Source organism: Carassius gibelio, chromosome B24, assembly GCF_023724105.1.
Source record: "Carassius gibelio isolate Cgi1373 ecotype wild population from Czech Republic chromosome B24, carGib1.2-hapl.c, whole genome shotgun sequence".
Lineage (NCBI taxonomy): Eukaryota > Metazoa > Chordata > Actinopteri > Cypriniformes > Cyprinidae > Carassius > Carassius gibelio.
The window spans coordinates 4,974,810-4,988,428 of NC_068419.1; the positions used below are offsets into that span (position 1 = coordinate 4,974,810).

Here is a 13,619-nt window from a genome sequence, read left to right on the forward strand (position 1 = left end):
ATTTGGGTTTTTTTCTGGAAAGATACTTCAGAAAATGGCAGTGGAACCAGAGACTTAAAGATGAAGTGTAAAACACATATTCGTTCCAAGCTTGATGTGCAGAGACAGCTACTGTAGAAGTGAGCCATTTGCAGTTTGATTTTCCTGGAAAGTGTAAACACTGTGGCCTTGTGGTGTTTTTAAAACTCAAAAATCATGTTTGGTTGGTTGTTTGTTTGGCTGGTTGGTTATTTATTTTTTGTTGTGAAAGACTAAAATAAAAAACAAATACATTTATTTGATATTGCTGTTTTGAAAAACCACATTTATGTGAAAAAAAGGGAAATAAAAATGTAAAGACAGTGTGGTTTTTTTATGCTAAAATAATTATTGTGTCCAAGTTTTTTTTTTTTTTTTGGATAGATTTGATTGATTGATTAAAGTGTGAGAACGAATAAATCAATGAATGTAAAATATATATATATGTATTTATTTACGTATTTATTTATTTATTCCAATTTGACAGATTGAAACGAAGGAAGGAAGAAAGGAAGGAACTGCATTTATTTATTTACCCATTTTCCTTCCATTAGTCTATTCATCCACTGGGAAAGACAGAAATGAATGAATGAATGAATGAATGAAAAAAATATTTATTTATTTATTTATTTATTCCATTCTGCCAGACTGAAATGAATGAATGAATGATTAATAAATATATGTGATCCTGTTTTAAAAAACCACATTATTTATTTATTTATTTATTTATCCATCTTTCCTTCCATCCATCCATTCATCCACTGGGAAAGAAAGAAATGAAGAAAGAAAGAAAAAAAGAAAGACAGAGAAGTAATTAATTAATTCATTGATTGATTAATTAATTTAGTTCTAATTAAAAAATATACAAATATACAGATTATTTTTTTACTTTTTATATAAGCTTTGCCATAAGCTTTGCCAGGAGTCTTGGAGATTTCAGTCTTTTTAATTTCAAATAGATAGGAGATGTAATTCCATGATTACAACATAGCAAGAAACAGCCAGGGGTGCATTTCCCAAAAGCAAATATAGTTAGCTAACGATGGTTTTGGGAAATGCACCAAAGATCAACTCAAACAATGGCGTGAGAGTTGGGGGTGGGGCTGTCTGTTTTCCCAACCAATGGCAAACAGGGAGAGAGAGAAAAAAAAAACATTATTTGTGCCTTTTTGTTTGTTGGCACAGGCATTACACACTTCCCTTTTCACTGAATGCTTTAAAATGCCACCATTTCGTTATTTGTTTCCCTGAGTTTGATTTCTGAGCTCGTTTAAGCAGCATGTCTAACTTCGATCTATTGCAGCATGTGCAGCATTGTGTGTATAATCAATAATCCAGTGGATTTCATTGTCAAATGACTATAAAATTCTGCTATAACACTCACATATTTGTAACCTGCTGGGAGCAGCGCTATTAAAACAGGAGGCCTGACACATTACTTAAACTTCTCTCCATCCTCATTATACTATTGACCTGCTTTAAAAAAACATGGTTTATTTTTGCAATGGAAAACATTTTATACATAATGCAAAATATAGCCAGGGGACCCTCATTAGGAATGGCCACAGAGGGCCTGCTAAGATAAAATTTAGCTGGAGGTCAAGCTGTAAACATGTGCACTGCTCCACGACTGGGGATTTATGTTAAATGAGGCTGTTTCATTAGATGTTGAAGTCAACATGACATCAAAATTGAATTTTTGCTTTTTTAACATGTTACTGGTCGTTTTCATCTAAATTCAGTAACTTGCTTGACGTAATCAATCCATCTCATTTTTTCATTCCCATTCCCCAACTGTCAGTCTTACAAAACATTTCCTTATCCAATCAGTTCCTGATGGATAATATTAAGGCTGAATATTAAAATGCTATTTTCACTAATTGACAATGCGTCAGCTGGATGTTTTACATTTTATGTTTTGTTAGCATGCTACTTTTGTTTTGCACTATAAATATCATCACTTTTTGCACGTAATACAAATAAGCTATTTATTGCTATTTTTACTTGCTTTACTTACATTTCGGGACCTATAACATGTTTTGAAACAAATCTTATATGCTCACCAGGGCTGCCTTTATTTGATAAAAATACAGTAAAATGCAGTAAAACTGTAAAATATTCTTACAATTTAAAACAGCCGTTTGCTATGTAAATACATTTTTTTAAGCAATTTATTCATATGATGGCAAAGCTGAATTTTCAGCATCATTCTTCAGTGTCACATGATCCTTCAGAAATCATTCTAATATGCTGATTTGCTTCTCAAGAAACATTTCTTATTATTATCAATGTTGAAAACAGTTGTGCTCTTTTTTTTAGGGGCGGTTCTTTTTTTACTCTTTAAATAATGTTTAATAATGACCCACCCTACACTTTTGTTCTCATTAAATATACATTTTTAGCCATTTTTACTTATGTAATATTGAACTGAATTAGTTTTCTTTTAAAAATGTGACACCTGCAGTATTATTTCTCACACGTTGGTCTGTACTTCTGCATTCAGATACAGCTCGCTGGAGTTCAGCGGAATTAAATAGAAGGCAGAATTGATGCATTTCCGACATCCAGGCTTATTACCAGTTATCCATAAAGTATTATGCAAATTAGCATCAATGTGATCCGTCGTCTGCCAATAGGAGTGCCGACAGTGACGCTCATGTGATCTGCCTCCTGATACAGATGGATTTTATCCGTGCCAGTGCAAACACAAGGCCTACAGTCTCGTTTCTATGCAAGGTGTCTCTTGTTTTGAAAGGCTCTTTGCAGCGATTCTTCTCGGGTCTATCTCTCGGTTGTGTCCGCGGCACACAGGGGCTGATGTACGATCCCGGTCTCTTTCCTAATCTCTTCATAGTGCAGGCCTAGCACGTGGAGTAATGTAGAAATGCTGATATACTCCTCCGGCCGAACAACGAAGGCGAATTCTTTCATTACCACAGGTCTGCTCTGCAGCCCCTACCCTCCAGCCCCTCCCTCAACCTGACCTGGTAATTCCCTAATGGAAACTAGTCGAACGCTGCAGATAGCATCACTCTGCTGGGCTGCGATAACACACGACTCACTCTCCTTTAGGAGGCACAACTACATCAGAGAGAGAGAGAGCCTTGCAGGATGTTACATATTAATGTTAGCCAGCACTTCGTACTGATAAGCAGCAAGGATACGCACAGGTATAAACACACAGACATATTTCTGAACAGTGCACTGCATGGGCTTCAAAGATTTTTGGCATTGTGTTCAGGACAAAAACATTTGGACTGTCTTTTTTTTCTTCTTCTGAGAATCAGACAGTGATTGAATTGTTATGTTCGTTTGTGTTGTGCTTTGTTTAGTGCAGTATTTAGAATTTCTCCTCTTATTATCAATATTGATTTTTTTGTTTATATTTTTTGTATTGTAGATTCAAAAATTTGGACATGAAGCCACATTTATTGTATCAACCTTATTTGTTCTGTTATGCATTCCCCTCAAAAATAAGGTTGCAAAAATCAGCTGCTTGCAAACTGACCCACTGAAAATGTGTGCAGTTTAACATTTTATTTATTGAAAATATCTGTGTAGGACCTTAAAAATTAAGATACCTGAAGAAAAGATTCAAAATCTTAAAGGGTTAAGTTTCTCCAAAAAGAAAAGAAAACACACACACACACACACACACACACTCATATATATATATATATACAGTTCAAAGTTAAAATAAAAATAAAAAACAACAACTAATATATATATATATATATTAGTTGTTGTTTTTTTATTTTTCTTTCAACTTTGAACTGTCACCATTGGCACATAATTCAACAAAGATTGCTTAAAAACAGATTGCACTAATAGACATACCAATCTCTGTGGAAAAGTAAAATAGCAATGCTGTGATTTTTACCACTGTAATTTGGCTTTAAATCAAGTGCAAACTGTCATTATGAACCCCCTCTTCCAAATAGCGGATTACTCAGTAAATATTCATCCATGAAATTTAATATTTTGGCTTTCTTCACTTTTTATGTTTGTCTTTTTTTTTCCAGAAAAAATAATTAACTAAAAAAATAATAAATCTAGCAGACATTTCTAAAATTTGGTTGATTTGGCACAGAAAGGCCCGTATATTTTAGAAGCTTTAAAAAACACACACACATAATTGTAATAAATGAATAGTACAATTACAAATAAACAATAAAAAAATATATTATTATGCATACATATAATATAAAAATAATATGCTATTGAAATACATAAATAAATAATACAATAATAAAAAAAAATAAAAAGGAAAAAGGTGTTAGTTCATTAAATAAATAGTACAACTGCAAATTAAAGAGTTATACATGTTATGTTATGTTATGTTTTGTTTTGTTTTGTTTTGAAATGTCCTAAATTGCTGGCTAAGCTTTTGAATAGATAGTTGCTTACATTATTTATTAATTTATCCTTCCATCCATCTAAGTTTTTTTTTTTTCTTTAAAACTTAGCCAACTCTTTAGTTGATCTCTTCTTTTTTCTCTCTCTCTCTTCAAGTAAATGAGATGTACTTGCATGATCACAACATAGTTTGTCTTGGACGTTGCCAAGATGGCTCTCAAGTGACACAACTTATTTTAAAAGACTTTTGAACTCATTGAGCAGGACATATGTGTGTGTGTGTGTGTGTGTGTGTGTGTGTGAAGGGTACTGGATGAGAATGTGATGGACAGACAGACAGAGCTCTGAAGGAAACAGAAAATATTAGCTGCTGGCGTTCAGGCATTCGTGTAGGTGAAACGCCATCTGTGCGTTAACGGCCCTGACAGTGAGAGGAATCTAAAATATTTTCATCATTTTAAAGGTCAGATAAAGGTCAGTATTGCTGAAAGCTATTTCTGCCATTATTATCAGATGATGGGCAAATCTCAACTCGGAGGGGAAAATAAATTCCTGATTGCCAATTAAATCCACACTCGCTCTCCTCTTACTGAACTGACATCTTTTATTAGCGAGGCTGAGACCTGGGCGCTGGGTGTGAGCCAGAGCTTTCCAACAATTTCCACAAAGCAGTTGCTGTTTCTTGCTGTCAATGAATTGATCTCAGTAATGGCACATTAGCAGAAAGGTGTGGATTAATCAGCGAGCCTGACTCATATGAGCAATTTCAGGTTGTTGTAATTTCAAAGGTAAAGTACAATGTGATACAAACCTCCCTTAAAAGGAAAAAAGTGCTCTTTTTTTCTTGCTCTAATGTAATAATGGAAATAATATATATATATATATATATATATATTATATTGTCTATGTGTATAAACTTCAGTTCTTATATATGTTTTGGAGGCAAGTTATTGAATTTTAATTAAATCTTGCAACATTTCATTTGGATTTTGGTTTTGGTCTAGAGAGAAAATAAATTTGTATAATTTTTATTTTTTTTAATAAAGTCATATAAGTCATTTATGGGAAATATGTATTAACCATATGCAAATATTTTTGATTAAACAAGTTTTTTGATGAACATTTTACCAAGTATTCAAAATGACAAAGGGTGATACATTTAATATTCATATTATGCTATTAAAATGTATGAATGTGATCATTTTAAGCATTATAATTTATTGTGACCTCAAACATGACGCCACTCACTCTGTGTAAAATAACAAAAAAACAACTGAAAACTGAAATGTATGAGAAATATAAATGTACAAAGTGTAGAGTTGAGTTCCCCACTAAACTTTCTAAATGGACTGTGTCAGGCATGTGCTGCTGTACAGAATCTAGGTGGAGAACGCTAGAGAGACATTTCATGGCCTGCCAAACTTCATCTGTAGTTTGAGTGTGTGGGATATTCCTTGAGAAAGAGAAACCATGCAGGGATTCACATTCACATCCTGGGAGTAATCTTGTTCATTCCTCCTTTTTTCTTTGGGAGATAAAAGTTCATGTTTCACATCCTGATTAATTATACATGGAAATTTATAAGACTGCTTTTGAAATGTGTGTCTTGTTCTCTCTGAAGCTGACTCAGGACATAATTCTCCATTGAGACCTAGCCTGATATATTGGTATAGCTGCACATATTTTTTATATGTGTGCATAGGTTTATGTTTTTTCAGTTTAGTTGTAGTTTGACTAATTTAACACAAAGTGAAACTGAATTAAAATGAGAAATATTGCCTTGTCAACTAGTTGAAATTAAAAAGTTGTTAATTAGTTTAGTTTTTCCAATTAAAAAAAAAATGATTATGGTTTTAGTTCATTGTAATAACTCAGTCCAAAAATTATATATATATAATTTTTTTTTTTTTTTTTTTTTTTTTTTTAGGTATATTGATAAAAATAGATTAAATTCTTTGATTTCAATAATTATTCCTAGTATGATACCCTTTTTTAGTAGCTCAATATGAGTTTTATGGAATTCTGTTCATTAGTTGGCATACCTCAAGAGTTATAAAAAAATAAAATGGCACAGACACCTAAAACTACTGTTGCATGCAGGGAGTATTTACCACTGGAAGGCAAATCTCATTATGATCAGACATTTTCAGAGGTGCAGATACATCACAGCCTTTGTTCTTCAGCCTCATTCTGCTGTCTCATTCCAGGTCAAGCTGTTTTTATGCTGTTACTGCTGCAATAAAAAAAAATTATAGGAATCATCCTTCAAGCAGGCAAATTTTCACAAGCTTAAATGGTCTCAAAATTGAGCGCAATGAATGAACAGAGACAAATCTGTGTCTGGATTTGCCATGGCAACCGCAGAGAAGTATAATTACCCCTTTTCTTACCTGGCGCCTTCCCACAATGCTCTGTTTTAAAGGGCAATAGCAGGTCAGTACAGATCTAGAAATGACAGAATAGCTAACTTGCCAATTTTACTGCAGTTAAAAGTAAATTCAGGAAAAGCCAAATAGACTTTCATGCAACGAATCCCTGGTTTGTGGAGAGATGTGTATGAAAATTGCATTTTTGGGTTTCAATGGAATATGCTCTCATAATTTGAGCTTTTCAGAAAGTCATAATTGTCATCTTTTTCGCCATCACTTGGCCAATTAATACTAGCACTTACCTATTCTATTCTATTCTATTCTATTCTATTCTATTCTATTCTATTCTATTCAGTCTAATTTATTTATATAAAAAATATATTAATGTCACAGCACTTGTATATTGTTGCTCTCTCGTTGGTCCAGTTGCTTCTACATTGTAAGTTGCATTGGATAAAAGCGACTAAATGTAAATGTAAATGGCAAATAAATATAGCTGATAAATGCAAATAAATAAAGCAAATAAAGCTGAGATGCAGTTTCATAATGACAGCAGCAGTGCAAAGAACTGACAAAGGTGCAATTTATATATAATATAAATGTACTGTACATAATTATGTAAAACGTTGCTAATTCAGTAACCATGTTTTACATACTGTAAGAAGCTTTTCTGCCAGACTCCATTGATTTCTGCTTGTGAAACTGGACTCGTTTTGCAGTGTATTTCTGAGGCTGTTGTTTACTTCTTACATCCAGCAAAGGGCTTCATTGTACTGGATTTGTCTTTGAACACCTTGAGCATCCTGTGTTGCCGCAATCTCAGACCAAATATTTCAAGGGTCAGACAGGGCCAGAAAACCATACAGCATTTGTTGTTTTATTACAAAAACTAAATCTCTCTCTCTATATATATCTCTTGTCTTTTCTTTTTTCCAAGAGCTTTCCCCCCCCGGCCATTTAGTGCCAGCCGTGGAACATAAGTATTGATTCTGTTTCTAATACTCAGCCTTTACACAAGAACACTAATCCCTGCTTAATAACAGAAACCAAGTAAAGGTTATTTCTTTGAGGAAAATGTTGGGAATGATCTGATTTCAGAAATGTTTGACAGTATCAGAGCGTATATTAGAAAAGCTATAGTTCTGACTCTAAATTCACAACGGGTGCGCTATGTTCAATAGCATTTCATTAAAAATGTGTGCATGCAAAAATAACAGAAAATGTCAGATTTGTTGTAAATTGATTCTTATGAACTGGTTCTTTTTAATAAGTTAGTAAAAATAAAAGATTCAAAGTACGAATCAGCAGTTTGAAACAGAAACATTCAGTAATTTCAGTGAATTCAGTCATTCAGTGATTTGTTTAGAGCCATTACTGCGTTCACAGCTCATTCACAAAATTGTATGAATTCTCCAAATGTTCATATTTTTGGTGGCTAATTTGATGTGATTTCAATGTGACCATTATGTTTAGGGGCTGAGTTAGGTGTGGTCCTTTGCACGAATTTGCCACCTTGTAAAATACGTATGATTTTGCACAAATCAAATTCTGACAATTTAGACTTTTTTACTTACATTTTTGAATTTCAAGATATAAATTCAGAAATCCAAGATATAAACACTGAATCTGAAGATATAAACGCAGAATTGTGAGATATATAAAGTTGCAATTGCTGGAAAAAAAATCTGAATTGTGAAATAAAAATTCGCTGGTTGATATGACAAAAGGTAATTGATGAAGCATATATGAATTAATAATATTATTCAAAAATATAGCAAATATTTTTAATGTATATTTATAATAATTAGTATTTTATTGAATGAAAAATGCAGAAATATTAATTTAAGAGTAATATTTTTTTGTCATAACTGTAATCAGGTTCACATGATCACAAAATAGCAAGAACCATCTAACCAATTTAAATGGCCCCATATTTGATTTGAGAGCTGCAACCGAGAGGAATATTTTCAGAGAACAATAAATTATTATATTTTTCAGCCTGTCATGCAAAGTTGTTGTATGAATTAAGAAGACTTGGAATATAAAAGCAAAGCCCCCCCCCCCCCCCCCCCCAGATTCATTAGAGTTTAATATCCCCTCTAGTGAAAGATGTACCGCAGATATTTACTTTATTCATGAGATGATCTGATGTGAAGGATTTGAATGAATTATAGCGCTGACGTTCTGCTGGTTTGTGTGTGTCCGTAGCATGTGTTTGCCCCGGGTGAAGAGCTGCTCTCTCCTCGGGCGCGTGGAGGTTGTTCTGTCGGTGTGCTGCATCCTTCAGCTCAGTCTTTGGGGTTTGTGGATGTGTTGAAGTGAACCACAGAGCAGATCTCTGTGTGTCGCACAGTGCCGTGTCCGTTCACACATATGTCTGGTTCACATGTGCCAGTAGATGCCTTCAGACCTCTGGCTCCATTTAAACCGTATGTGTTTTACAGAAATGCGTTCTTAAAAGAATATGCATTTGTTATTCGCTTTCTTATAATATTTAAAACATTTTCCCCTTTAAACACCGAACAGATTGAATTTCATTTAATTGACTAAAACCTAAGACCTCTACAAAACTGCACCATGAAACCTGTTCTTTTCATTTCACTTAAAGGCATTAGAAGTCATTACGCTAGATTAACCATATGGACATTCGGATACATGCCCAGGTGTACCACGTCCGAGGACCACCTTGCAGGGCCGTATAAATGTTTTCAGGTTTGGGATTCGATTCCCCGGGAACACATGAAAGGTAAAAAATTGATAGCCTGAATGCACTGTAAGTTGCTTCGGATAAAAGCGTCTGCTAAATGCATAAGTTTAATTTGATCTCCCTGATATTATTGCTGCAAGCATCATATTCTACTATTTGATCAACGGGAAAGCTCTAAATTACAGCAAAGCTGTAATGTAGTTTCAGATCAAACAATAACTGCTAAGAAAAAGCAAAACTCGAGAATAAGTAGTTCTTTGAGGAACTTTAAAAGGTTCTTTTATGACATCAGGCTGTAAAAAACACTTTTTGTTTCTAATTTAAACCTAGGATTTTTGTAGTGTTGATAAAGAACATTCAGACTAGCATGTGTTTCCTGGTTCTGGTTTCTGAAGGCCTCATTCTGTGCTGAAGTTGATGAGCTGCGGTGATGGATGAGGAGCCCCAGGGCAGCAGAAATTCTTGATCGGTACCGCGAGCCAGAGCGTGTGTTCCCTGGATGCGGTGTTGAGGACGCTGTACTGCTTAGTTGACTACAAAGAATCTCACGCCTGCAGCTACAGTCAGACTTGGGTTGCTAATGACATCTCCAGAGAGAAGCACCTGTAGGAGACAGTTAGCAGGACCCCGGGATAAAAAAACGTCTGCTTATGAATGTCTACAGCACACCCGTGAGTTAAAGCCCATCTTATGTACTCAAGATTTCAGCAGGCCCAGACTAATCAGAGTTTATGACATGTTTTTTTGACGTGCTGGGAATTGAGATGCTGCACATATAAATTCATACACATGCATCTAATGTTTTTTCTTTTTTTTTGCAATTACAGAGCACAACTGTTTTCAACTGGTAATAATAATAAGAAGAAATATTAAGCAAATCAGCATAATAGAATGGTTTCTGAAAGATCTTGTGACACGTTTGAAAAGAAAATAATTATTTTAAATTGTATAAAAATTTCACAATTTTACTATTACGGTATTTTTATATCAAAAAATTCAAAATTTGATGAGCATCAGTTTTACAAACAAGTGTTAGAACCAAAACTACATCCTCTTTTTTTTATCATATCATGTTTGTAACTATAGATGACAAGTGTATGGAGAATCCATCACTGGTTGAATTTACAGTACAGGTTCATCGCTAAGACACTAGCTCAGTTGAACTTCAGGGTTAAAGGATGCAGATCGGTTCTCCAGACGCCATTGAGTCCAGGAATTGGATGAAAAAATCCATGTTAACGGCATTACAGTGAGAGAAATCCAGCACTCAGTCATGGTTTGTGACGTTGAGATACACAGGAATGGCCTGGAAACGCAGTAAAATAATCACCATGACTAAAGAGCAACTATAAAGGCCAGACGCATGGAGCCAGGAGAGGTCAATATCTGTCTTGCATCATTTTATTTCTACTTTAATCTTCCATTTTCTCTGCATCCCTTCACCTTTGTATAAAGGTTCTCAAACTATTTTGGTCTGTGACCCATTTTTAAGTGACAAAATTTCTTGCAATCCACACCTCTAGTCTGATCCTAAATGGAAGAAATTTTTCCAAAGCCATTGCATAATTACACCAGGGTTGCCAGATATGCATAACAAAACCAGCCAAGTTAGTACTCAAAACTAGCCCAAATGGCAATCAAATCACCCTTACATCAGTTTCCAGAGGGTCCTATCTTAGTCGAAATCATGATCCAGGAGTGACGGGGGATTTCGCTTCTAACCATGGCCTAAAAAATCATTCATCATTTAAATAAAAGTAGCCCAATACTGCGGCAAAACTGCAGACCTGGCAACACTGAATTACACTCTTAAAAATTAAGGTTCTGTATTAGCAGATGTCATAAACAGTGTCTTCATGTACATAACTGTTCTTCTCATTTTCTAGGAAAGTCTGTGTATGAGAAGGAATACACAGACACATGACAGAAAGAGGACAAAATATGTGTAATCATTACTGGCACATGTAGAGCAGATCTCATACTCCAGCTGACATCATTGTGTGCTATCTGAAGTCTATCTGCAGCGGGAGACACTCAGCTCCGACAGTCTTCTAGACGTCTATCTGTCTTCACCACTCATTGACCTTGTGAGCGATCGCAATGCATCCAGAATGATTGAGTGCGTCTGTGCATGTATGTGTGTGTGTGCGTGTGTGTGTGTTTGTTTGTGCACTCATTATAAGCAGAATGAGGTGACTGCTGAACAAACAGCGTCCTCATCTGACGTCCCGTTGGCTGTGATTTGTGGCCTGCTGGCTTACGCTGCAGTCTGCTATCGGACGGTCACGGCATCATACAAAATCAAGAGGGAAATGGGGGAGATATCACCTCTATTTGTGGTATTGCTGAAATCTGAGTGTAATTGTGTTGTTCCAGCTTTGATTACACAAGGTCACTCAGAACTGCTTCACAAACATTAAATTACAACAGGGATGAAAATGTAATTGAAATCCAGCTCCGCTCTTGTTCAAGGATTGGTATCTCATTCATATGCAGGATATTAATCCCTAATGCACTCTCTCACGTTGTTGTGCAGGTTGTACACGCTGTGCATACACACACATACATGCATAAAATGTAATTTGTCAGGAAGGTAAACACGCAAGGTTCCTATTATTATTTAGGTGAATCTGTCACAAACTCACAAAACACATCCGTATTTAACACCCAAAATCTTTATTTTTATTATAATTTTAAAATTGTAAAAAAAAAAAATACTTTTTGAAAGAAGTCTGTTATGCTTGCACAGGTTGCACTTATTTTATATTTAATAAAAAAAATACAGTAATAAAAACAGTAATATTGTGAAATATTATTAAAACTTTAACTATTTTCTACTTTCATGGAAACTGAATTTTCATCATAATTACTCTAGTTTTCAGTGTCAAGTTGACAGTTACAGATAGATAAATAGATAGATAGATAGATAAATAGACAATTTTTTAATGCAAACATAATTATGTATGCAGTATGCGGGTTTCTTTTTCAAAGAAAGCAGCAGACAGCCGTGCACTTGAGGATTTGCTATTCACGGCTTTGATTTACAGCTTGGAATTTCCTCGCACATGAATCCTAATTTGTAATCAAAGAATTAGAGCTGTTTGTCCTAACAGTGCGCTCAGATAATCCATTTCACTTTGCCCACGCCGAAGCTCTGGCCCAATGTGTAATGAGCATATTTTGGCACATGAACCCCCTCTACGCTCCTCTCCTGGGTTTTATTCTGGACAGCGCTGTCTACAGAATTACCCAAATTAAACACAACCAACTGACAGGTTTCATATCCCTATAGTCACAGATGCCAACCTGATATAAAGACGAGAGCTCTGTTCCAAAACATAGTGAGCTGCCTACATAGACAGCATATTAAGGCATGATGAATAACATAATGGTGCCTTCTAAAGTACCTCAAAATACCACTGTTTTATTAATTCTGTATTTGATATAAATGAATATTAATCATCTTTACTTGCAATACAGTCATTTACAAGCTGCACATGCAAATAAATAGTTGCTTAGTCGTTGACAAATGATAGAAGACATTTGCGAGTTTTGTTTTGTACCTTGAACTGTATCCACTTCATTCAGCACTGTTTTTGTTTCTATCTAACAAAATATCCTTTCACCACTTCGATGTGGGAACTCCCTGCAAAAAAAAAAAAAAAAAAAAGAAATCAGTGAAAATCAACTGTCGTGATGAATCAAACTGATTTGCAAACAATTTCAGACCTATTTTAGAGTTTCTGCGTGTTTTAAGAAGGTCTTAAAAAGTCTTAATTTGCCCTTCCACCATTTAAGGCCTAAAATCAGAGAAGAAAGTTTTAAATTCACAAAATCATGACAATAAATATTGTACATGGCATTAAATACATGTACTGCAAATAAAATTATACTATAAGTATCTTTCTCAGTATTTTTGATTTGCATCCCAATACAGATATCTTAACACCCTTAAACTGTAAGATTAGTAATTTGTAGTGTCTTCAGCTTACAGAGGATGCATTTATTTGATCCAAAGTACCGAAAAAAACTGTTGCATTTTGAAATATTTTTACTATTCAAAATAACGTTTTTCTATTTGAATATATTATAAAATGTAATTTATTCCTATGATTTCAAAGCTGAATTTTTAGCATCATTAATTCGGTTTTCAGTGTCACACGATCCTT

The 13,619-nt window shown here is 34.5% G+C and overlaps 1 protein-coding gene across 5 annotated transcripts in view; it reads left to right on the forward strand.

Moving 5' to 3' along the window:
- Positions 1–13,619, forward strand: part of LOC128013347 (RNA-binding Raly-like protein) — a 116,720-nt gene that overhangs the window by 69,290 nt on the left and 33,811 nt on the right. The gene's annotated exons all lie outside the window — the stretch shown is intronic.